Source organism: Notamacropus eugenii, chromosome 2 (assembly GCF_028372415.1).
Source record: "Notamacropus eugenii isolate mMacEug1 chromosome 2, mMacEug1.pri_v2, whole genome shotgun sequence".
Classification (NCBI taxonomy): domain Eukaryota; kingdom Metazoa; phylum Chordata; class Mammalia; order Diprotodontia; family Macropodidae; genus Notamacropus; species Notamacropus eugenii.
In genome coordinates this window covers 295,061,140-295,072,433 of record NC_092873.1, presented here as the reverse complement: position 1 = coordinate 295,072,433, position 11,294 = coordinate 295,061,140, and the positions used below count along the sequence as shown (strand labels likewise).

Sequence of the window (11,294 nt, the reverse complement as noted above, 5' to 3'; positions counted from 1 at the left end):
AGAAACAATAGCGTGATTTAACAGAAAGCTCTCAGGGACTGTGTTTTGCCTCTTTTTGTAACCCCAGCACATAGTACAATACTTGGCACATAGTAGGTACTTAACAAATATTGATTGATTGAATTGTAAGTAGAATACTTGGACATGAGTCCAGCTCATATGAGCTATATTACCTTGGAAGGTCACTTAACTTTTCTGTTTCCCTATTTGTAAAAATGATAATGAAAATAATTGCAATCATAATAAAAAATAGCAGAGAACCAAATATCCTTGGAGAACTCAGACAATAGGGTCTAGCACTTAGCTTAGTGCCTGGCATATAGTAGGTGTTTGAAAAGTTGTTTGTTTTCCTGACTTGACTTGTACCGGATGCATCTAACACACTACAACAGACCAAACTGTTGTCATAATTGCTCAACCACAACATGGGTGCACAAAACCTTAAGAACAACATTTTTATAGATGTTACTATGTTATATATGTTACTATAGATGTTACATTTTTATAGATGTTACTATGTGAAATACTCACAATTTCCAAGTTACAAGTAATTAAAAGCTCCCAAATTGTAGGGACCTGGGAAAGGATATCAAAATCACATGTGGGAATAGGATGAAGTGTCAATCATCCCTATTCTGCTGCTGGATATGTACCCAGCATGCTTTTAGTAAACCTATAGAAGATGACCTTGTATCTTAATACTTTTTTCTAACTACAAAAAGTACGTTTTTGCACAACTATTCAATAGCACCCAGAACACTGGATATAAAATAATACTGGGGTAGTCCACTTGTCAAGGGGTCACAATTAGAATGATAATTCTCTTGCTAGTAGTAATAGTTATAGTAGTAGTATTTAAGGGAATGGTAGAAACTTAAACACATCACATGACTTGACCTGGAGACCAGAATATATACTTTAGAAGCCTACTCATAAACCATCAGATTTCAGGTTCTGAATAAAGACCTCAAAATAACTTGGAAAATTTCATGAATGTAATAGAACAGGAAAAGCATTACCAAGACAAAACTATTGCTCATGATCACCTAGATATTATACCACTGATTCATTAAAAATTTGAAAACTCAAGAAAAATAGGTGTTACTATGCCAATTATTTATAATTTCTAAACTACATTGAATGAAATGTCTTCCAAATATAGAATTGCGGAATTTGAGATCTGGAAGGAACTTCAGAGGTCGTGTAGTCCCATTCATGACTTAAAGACATTCCCGGCCTCCCGGCGCCATCACGGGCGCCCCGGCGCCTCGGCCGGTGCGGCTGTGCGGCCGGGCCGTAGAGGCGGTGGCGGCCTAGAGGGGCCGCGGCTGAGCTGTGGCCCCGGCTCCGGCTCCAGCTCCAGCGCGGCCTCGGATCCGGCGCCGGGCGGGAGAAGGGTAGGAGATGGCCACCGCGGAGGTGGCCGTGGAGAGCGCAGATGGCGGCGGCAGCGGGGGACGAGCGCGTCGGGGCTGCAAACACTACGACCGCGGATGCTTCCTCAAGGCTCCTTGCTGTGATAAACTTTACATCTGCCGCTTATGCCACGATGACAAAGAAGATCATCCTCTGGATCGGTTTAAAGGGAAAGAAGTATTATGTGCCGAGTGTGGGAAAGTTCAGAGTGCTCAACAGACTTGTGAAGAATGTAGCACTGTGTTTGGAGAATATTATTGTGACATATGCCATCTCTTTGACAAAGACAAGAAGCAGTACCATTGTGAGAAGTGTGGAATTTGTAGGATTGGTGCAAAGGAAGAATTTTTTCACTGTTTGTAATGTAACCTCTGCTTATCCTTGAGTCTCCAAGGTCATCACAAGTGCATTGAGAATGTCTCCAGGCAGAATTGTCCCATATGTTTAGAGGACATTCATACGTCCCGTGTAGTTGCTCATGTCTTGCCCTGTGGACATCTTCTACACAGAACATGTTATGAAGAAATGTTAAAAGGAGGCTACAGGTGTCCATTATGTATGCACTCTGCTCTAGACATGACTCGCTATTGGCGCCAGTTGGATGATGAAGTTGCACAAACTCCAATGCCAACAGAATATCAGAATATGACTGTGGAAATTCTCTGCAATGATTGCAGTGCCCGCTCCACGGTCCAGTTCCACATATTAGGAATGAAGTGTAAGAGCTGTGAGTCCTATAATACTGCCCAAGATGGAAAGTGTGCAATTCCTCTGGAGCAGCAGTGACCAGCCTCTCTAGACCGCAGAGAAAGGGCTGCTTCTCAAGACTCCCCACCGTTTCTGAAATGAGAGACGTTCCTTAGTATCCTGTTGCTATGCTGTCACAAACATTAGTGTGGTGTTTGTGGTCTTGTCACAACATAACCTCTCACTCTGGGGACTTGGGGATCAGGCTCTCAATAGAGTTGTCGTCATTTTTATTATTCCGCAAAAACTGCAGCTCTCCCATTGAGTGGAAATTCCTTCAAGGTTACTTAGGACCCAGATGACATTCTGCTTTGAAATTGATGTTCATTAGAATGTATAATTTCATTGCATTTCCTCTTAAGCAAAGCTATGCATTCAGAATCTATAAATAGTTCTTAATAGAACTGTACTTAACATTAAAATTATCTTAAGGGCTGCATTGTAAGACTAGGGTTTATCTCATTGTCTAAATAAACTTTAGGATTTTATAAAGCAGTCCCTTTTGAATGCTATAATGTGTATTTTAGTGTGTAACATTGAATAAAAAACTCTTGGCATAAAAAAAAAAGACATTCCCACTATATCCCTGACAATGGTCATCCAGACCTTTAAGAAAGACTTCATTACTTCTCAAGGCAGCCTGCTGTACTATTGAATAGTTCTAATTACGAGAAAATTTTTCCTGAGATCAATCCTAAAATTGCCCATTTTCAGAGAGATCTAGCAGAAGAAATCAAAATTATGTGGGAATAGAGGGAGTTGTTTTTGTATTTGTCCTCAAAGACGACCATGACATCACGATGATGACATGACTTGAAGTTGACTTTGATTTGAGTGAGGCAGGGCTGTGCAAGGTCACCAACCTCACTTTCTTCTCCTGAGCCATCTGGGTCCAGTGGCCTGATATTCATCAGGATGACTGGAGATTGCCCAGGATGCAATGGGAGACCCTGGCCCTTTTAGGCTAAGATCTTATCACAATCTTACTTTGAGTGAAATACACTCATTCAATGAATAGGCTTCTTTAAGTTTCTCAAGGGATGGTCCCTTTAATAAAAAAATCAAACTAGGAGGGGAAGACCCTCAGGGTTCCTGGGTAAAAGAAAAACGATTACATCTCTATGAACATGGAGGTATCCCAAGGATGCTTTCAGTGAGCCTGTAAGAGATGAGTTAACATCCCAGTACTTATATTAAAATATAAAAAGATGTTTTATCCACTTGTCCAATATTCCATCAAACATTAAATGCAAAAGAATGATAACAGGATAGTGTCTTGTCTCAGGGCTATTTTTAGTTTAAGTCCATTGAAAAAGGTGAGAAGGATGATGAGAGCTAGCATTTGTTTAAGGTTTGTGAAATGCTTTGCAATGATCAAGTTGTTTTATCCTCACAAAACCCCTGTGAAATAGGGTTATTATTATTTCCATTTTACAACTGAGAAAACTAAGGCAGGCAGAAGTTAAATAATTTTTTCAGCATCACACAGCTATGAAGTGTCTGAGGTTGGGTTTGAATTCAGGTCTTTCTGATTCGAAGGTCAGTGCTCTATTCACTATATCTCTTAGCAATAATGGTAATAGTAATGTGATAACAGCCTTATCTAATTCACAAGGTTATTATATGTTAAATTAAATGTAATTTATGTGGAAAGAATACATATTGTTATTCTGAAGAAGTACAGAATGGACCCCAGGGGTTATCTAATCTAATCTAATCCATACATGACCAGCAGTTCTCTCTATGACATACATCGTGAAAATTGACATTCAGCCATCTGAGTCATTAGACAGCCTATTCCAGTTGTGCACAGATCTAACTTTTAAGAATTTGTTCCTTACACTTAAATATTTAAATCTGTGAGGTCATTGGTTTGGGTATTCCCTTCCAGGATGCTGACCGCAACCCACCATGCCTGCTCACCACCTGTGATTCTTGTCCACTGTTTTATTTTTGTCTTTGTATGCTCATTGTCTAGTTGACTGTCTAGTATATAGCAGGTGCTTAATAAATATTTATTATCTTCCCCAAAATATGTTCCTACATCAATTGCAATTTCTAATCTTAGTTCTTCCTTTTGGAATCAATTTGGTCTCTCCTTTGTGTGATATTCTTTAAAAAAAAAACAACCCTGAAAATCACTATTATGTTGTACCAATTTTTTTCTTCTGGCTAAGCATCTTTGCTTCATCTAATGTCCGTGTGGAGTGACCTTCACTACTTTTAGCACGCTGGTCATCTTTCTCAACATGTTTGAGTTTTTCCATGTTCCAGAACTGAATAAAATACTATAACTTCACTCTCACCATGACAGAGTACAGGGAACTTTATCCTCACCATTCTTCCATCCATACAGCCTCAGATGACATTAACTTTTGAGAGGTACTAGATCACACTTTTGATTCATATTGAGCCTGAGGACCACTAAGATGGTCAGATCTTTTTCATACATGGTTATCCAGCTACCTCTTCCCCATAATGTACTTATACAGTTGGACTTCACATTTATCTCCATAAATTTTAACCTTACTAGGTTCAGCACATTATTCTAACTTAGCAAGGCCTTTGGGGATCCTGATTCTGGGACCTATTATATTAAATATTACTGTCAGATATGTGACATCTGCATATTCATTAAGTACCTCCCATGTTGATAAGAATTGGGTCAAGAGTGGATCCATGTGCCATTCCACTAAAGAACTCTTTCTACACTGACATCAATAATCATCACATTTTTGAGTCTAGGAATCATTTCTGAATCCAACTAACTGTCATAATCTCACCTGTACCTCTCCACTTGGCCTGAAATATTATGAGACATTATCCGATGCCTTATTCTGATCCACGCATGCCATTTCCCTAATTTACCAGACTAGTATACTCTTATTTAGAAAAATTTTTTTATTTGATTCACAAAGTTAAGAAAAGACCTTGTAGGACACGATCTATTTTTATTAAATTTATTTTTAAATTTTGAACTGAATGAACAACCACCACAAAAGAGATATTATTATCTAGTAACCTTGTGTGAAAAGGGATTTTCCAGAAGGATAAAATGCAAGCTCCTCAAGTTGAGGCAGGTAGGTGCTGCAGTGGATAGAGCTCTGGGCCTAGAGCAAGGAAGATCTGAATTCAAATCCAGCCTTAGACATTTACTAGCTGTGTGACCTTGGACGAGCCTCTTAACCCTGTTTGCCTCAGTTTCTTCATCTGTAAAATGAGCTGGAGAAGGAAATAGCAAACTGCTCCAGTAGCTTTACCAAAAAAACCCAAATGGGATCACAAAGAGTTGGAAAGGACTGAAACTCCTTGAGGGCAGGGACCGTAATACTTTTGTCTTTTTATCCCTGACAAGTAGCATAGTGCCTGGAACATAGTAGGCACTTAATAAACGTTTGTTGGTTGATTGAACAGGAGAGGAAGTAGCTGTCATTGACCTTGTGACACAAAGTCATTATTCCAGATTTTTAAAATGTTCTCTTCCTAAGACCTCAAGCAGTTTATAGCACAACTCGACATTTAGGGCCATCCCCAGGGACGTATGCAATACAGAGCAACAGATATAGAAAACTATCCAGATGATTGGACTCCCCAGATCAATAGAGTCCTACCATCACAAGGGCTCATCTGAATCTTTTGCTCTCTTTCCCAGCAATACATTCCTTTTTATACTCACAGTAAAAAACAAACAAACACGCAAACAAACAAACAAAAAGCTCAGCTTAAATAGCATCAGCTCAGAAAGTTTCAGCTGTCTCTACTTTTTACAAGTTTGCTGTATGTGACTTCAAAGTAAGAGAGAAAGACCAATGTTCTTGTACATTCTCATCAGAAATTGCTGCCTTCCTAACTGCATATCTCAACTAATATCCCCTAATTGTGGCAGGAGGAAATGAAGTCAATCTCACATCTCTACTTGTTGGGGAATCTATACTGGTTCTTAGTGCTCACTGCTTCCCTTTCTCATTGCTTGCAAACCTTCCTTTTAATACTATGCTTTAGAATTTTGCTAAAAATTGAAGTCAACTGTAGCTTGATGAGTCTATCCTCTCCACCCCCTTTTTTGATTTAGGGCAAAACTGTTTCTAGATAAATTCTAAACCTCCCTTCCTCCTTTCATGTTCCTTCCTTCCTTCTTTCTTGGATTTCAGCACATGTATGTATGCATGCATGTGTGTGTATATACATACATACACATACTCACACATATACACATATATATACATATACTTGTGTGTGTGTGTATATATATGAAGTGTGTGTGCGTGTGTGTGTGTGTGTGTGTGTGTGTGTGTGTGTGTGTAATTTGCTCTGTCATTACTGACCCAAAGATTATTCTCCAAGGAAACCTAGTAGTAGAATAGTTTTACATTCTCTAAGTCTTCTGTTAGCATTATCTCATCCAGGAGAAGTCCCTTCTGCTCCCAATATTTCTTTGAAAAAAAAAAAAACCTTTTTGCATTTGGAAAATGTATTAAAAGAGAATGAATATGTATTTTAGAAGTGTTTTCAAAAATTAGGGCTTGAATCAGTCTCTTTCCAGGCCCTAGTCTCTCCACTTATCAGAAAATTAAATTAGTTCACTCCATAACCATTGAATTTTTTTAAATTAATTTTTTCATGTAACAATTTTTTTTCCTCCATTCCATTCCCCCTCCCCCAAAAGAGAAAACCAAACCCTTGTAACAAATATAATCAAAGCAAATTCCTATGTTGGCTATGCCCCAAGGTGTACCTCCATATTTAATCTATCACCTATTTGTAAAGAGGTAAATAGGATTCTTCATCATCTGGAATCATGGCTGTTGACTATTATAATTAATAGAAGTTTGCAAAACTTCTGTGGAAAAGTTGCAATGATGCCAAAGCAGGGGCAGCTAGGTGGCAGCAGAGAGCCCCACCTAACATGTGGGATCTGAGGCACCAGATGGCGTTAAAGCCTCACGAACCAGCCACACTCCAGTATGTTCATTTCCTCAAAATCCAGCATGTCTGGAAGGTGAACCGGGAGGATTCAGGAAATTCCCATCTTTTCCTAGCCACATCTTTGCCCTTTGCAGAGGCATAAAAAAGACCAAGTCCAATACATTTGTCTGGCACCTTGTCAGCTGCCTAGGGTCTTATCTGTGGTCAGCAGCTTACAGACATTGATTGGCCCCTAGGATGTCCCCATCTATCACCAGCATGAAATGCACTCTGGGGGGTGGGAGGGGAGATGGGAGGGCAAGAAAAATTCTAGATTTAGAGCTAGTAGACGTCATCTGGTCCAACCTCATTACTATATAGATGGAGTCTGAATATGCTAAGTAATTCACACAAGATAGCATAAGTAGTGGTGCAATTTGAACCCAGGTTCTTTCCAGAGACAGTGACTCCTGAGATAGTGTCCCTCTCACTGTACCACACTGCCTCTCAGGAGGGCTTCACTGCCGGATTCACCAAAAATTAGGATTTAGAGCTGGAAGGGACCTTAGAGATGAAGGAACTGAAGCACCTTGACGTTCTTTTTTACTGACCCATAAGCATCTCAAATGTAGTTCCAAGAGTTCCCCACTTCGGAAATTCCACAAAGAAGAGAGAGAGGATCTCCTTTAAGGTCAAGGAGAACAGTTTCTCTTTAAAGCTTTGCCCCTGTCTACTGACTGTATATGTCACTTTGGGATGTCATGACAAAAACCATAGACTTGGAAATGAGAGACCTGGTTTTGATGCTTATTATCCATGTGACCCAGGATAAGTTACTTAGCCTCTCTGAGTTTCAATTTTCTCATCTGTAAAGAGGGAATAAAAGTGAATTATCTGCCTTGCAAGGAGCTTTGGCATCTCTTTAGCTAGACTTTGCAAACATATAATTTATTATATATACAATAGAGAGCCACTGAAGCTTTTGGAGAAGAGGAGTAGGATCTGGGCCTTAGTAAGACCTAGGGCATGTCACAACTACACACTCTCTCTGTATCTTTCTGTCTTTCTCTCTCTCTCTCCCTCCCTCCTTTCTCCATCTCTGTCTCTTTTTTCTCTCTATCTTTGTTTGTCTCTGTCTCTCTTTCTTTGTCTCTGTCTCTCCATTCTCTCTCCCTCTCTCTGTCTTTGTCTGTCTCTTGCTTCAGAGTACAGTTTATTTTTCCTCCTGGAAGGGAAAAGAAAGGGATTTGAGGAGCACTTCTCCAAATTTCAGGTTATGAGAGCCAAAGAAGTATGGAGACAATGTGCTTCAGCAGTACAGACTTCCTCTGTAGTCAGAGGAAGGAGCGAATAGAAGTCATCAGTGACTCTCTGCCCAATTATACTGTAAGGCAACTACTTGTTGACCCGATAAACAACAAGACGGATGTTGGTTGTCTTCACAGGGCAAAACATTGTTGACTCTTGTGAGTACAGATAATATTTCCAGAAGGAACTTAGAAAGCTTTGCTAAAGGTTATAAAATCTTGGGCAAGTAACTGAAAACTATAGAAGCCCAAGTGGGATTTTCTTCTCTGTTGTCCTTTGAAGGCAAAGGATGAGGAAAAGAAAAACTCATTTGAGAAATGAACAACTGATTAAGATGGTGTCTGAATGTGATATTTGGAATTCTAGACCAGGGCTTAAAATAGAGGAAAGATGGACTTTTGTCTTAATAGATCTATCGATCTATTAAGAAGACTGGTCTTGGACTCTTACAAATCTAAAAGGAAGGGAGAGGGAGAAAACTACCCATTATATCATATATATCAGCCAAGCAAGATAACAGGCCCAGGAGTTAGACTAGGGTAAGAAGGATAACAGTAGAGATGCCCTCGAATTCTCTGTAGTCCAAATCTGCAAAAGTAGTCAGCAATCAAACTTATAGCCTCAGATGTAGATATATGAGACATAAAGCATGACTCTAGTCCCAAAAGTCAGCATACTTAGACTAATCAAGACCTGCAAAGCTCCACATCCATCTTCTGGGAACCTAGAGGATCCCTGAATTTCCAAATTCTTGCCAAGGGTGGGAGTACCACAAAAACACACAAGGGGTCATGGTGGATTATGAATTCCAGACACCATAGAGGTGGAAGAGATAAAATGTGAATTTGAGAAATATGAAGTACTTTAAAATACTTTAAGAATGGACAAGAAGGCTAGATGACTATCTTTATTATGCTCATGTGTATTTTGAACCCTTGAGAAAAGTATCATAAGGGAGATTATTGGAAGAAAGAAGAAACTTCCAACTTGAGTCGGATGGACTCAAAGGTAAATAGTTGTGGAGAATTAAATGTTTTAGTGAAATTGTGTATTAAAGCAGGAGGTGAAAGAGAAGCCTGAGTTAATTCAGATTAATTGGTGTTGGTGTTAGGGGAGGGAGGAAATTTTTACAAGAAAAGCTTTAGGAGAAAGAACAAAAAGGTGAATGAAAAAAATGAGCAGGTTTATAGGGAATGGAAACTAAGATGAGATGATGAAGCTAAAATTGAATGAGGACTCAGTTCCAATAATCAGAAGAGAAGAGACTAGTCAAAGATTTTCTGTAGATGAATCCCAGGGAGTAGGATAGGGGCAGCAATGAGTTGAGTTGGCAAACTAGGTCAACACTTCTTAAATTGTGGGTTGAGACAGTAAATGGTTTCTTAACGTGCAATGAGAAAAAATTAATTAAAAATCAAATACGTAATGAATCCAAGGTGTTCCTGGAAGCTTTGCCTGTATTGTATCATGCAATTTCACTGCTGCCTTGGTTCTGAACACAAAACATGCACACTTTGCACTGCACATGCCCTCAGGCCACACAATACCAACTGACAATGCCGAAACTCAGAAAGGGGTCTCGAGTGGAAAAGTTTAAGAAACCCTGAACCAAGTGATTGCCTACATTGTAATTTTGACCTGAAGCCCTGGAACCAAGGCAGGAAAAGAGCACAAGTGCCTGGAGATCTGGAAGCAGAAGTTAATGGATTTGTAGGAACAATGACTCTAAGATTTGAGGTCTTAAAGAATAATCTTTGCATTGCAAATGAGGAGTGATCACATGTAATTCCTTCTTAAGATTTATTCGTGCTTTGAATTTATGCCAAGCCAATAAATAGCATGAGATTCTACATGGGGTTGACCATGTTATATAGAGATCATCTGCTGAAGTATAGATTAGTTATGCTCTGAGACAATGTTGTGCATCAGACTGTAGTGGGCAGATCAGGGAAGTGGTGACGTAGGAGATAAGAATAATTCAATTCAATAAACATTTAAGCACTTTGTACCAGGTATGGTGCTTAGTACTGCCAATACTTCCCACTTTCATAGGTCTATGATTTTTATGTGATGGTTATTCCATCTGCCAGTACAGACCACCATCCATTCAACCTTTTTATCTTGTGACATTCATTCATGTCATTCAGTAAATTCTCCACAGGGATCATCCAGATGTGCTAGGAAACTTCCTCTAGATCTCTTGTCATTATATGAATACCAGTAAAACCCAAAGGTTGTGCTTTGGTCAGTCCTTATTATCTCTACATGGTGATTGTTTTGCTTTTTAATCGCATATCTTTTTGATATCCTTTATACCATCACTACTTGTGCAAAATTCTTTGTTGACAATACGTGTGTCTGCTCACACCTGTTCTATTCTCCATTGTCCTTTGGGTGATCTCTAACTTTTATTCTCTAGAGACTGGGATATTTTAGGATTTTAAGTCATATAGTACCACAAGATGAATATCGATCTTTAAAAAATGGGCTTTTATTTTAGTAATGATTTAGGATGATTGGAAGTAATGCATATTTCCCGGAAAGCAATCCAGTCCATTCTTCTTATCTTGTTTCATTCTGGGCTAATTGACTTTCTGTTTGCAGTGTCTATTCAGGATATATGTAATGCTGTAATGACAACTCTATGGGCTATCTATCTAATTGTTAGTCATAGTCTAAACCAGGGGTGGAGCACCTGTGGCCTCAAGGACATACGTGTCCTTCTAGATCCTTAAGAGGTATCCTTTGACTGAATCCAAACTTCACAGAACAAATCCCTGTAAGTTTGGTCAAATAATAGGAAGTCTTCATCCACTCAGTATTTCCTACATGGTTAGCTCAAACTCTCTCAAATGATTTGGATCTCCTTTAGGAGGTTCCACATAACTCAAGGGTTTGACTCAAGAAGAGTATTTGGA

The 11,294-nt window shown here is 39.2% G+C and overlaps 1 pseudogene; it reads left to right on the top strand.

The window, feature by feature from the left end:
- Nucleotides 1–1,398: 1,398 nt before the first annotated feature.
- LOC140527486 (RING finger and CHY zinc finger domain-containing protein 1 pseudogene) lies at nucleotides 1,399–2,649 on the top strand (annotated as a pseudogene).
- Nucleotides 2,650–11,294: the final 8,645 nt, after the last annotated feature.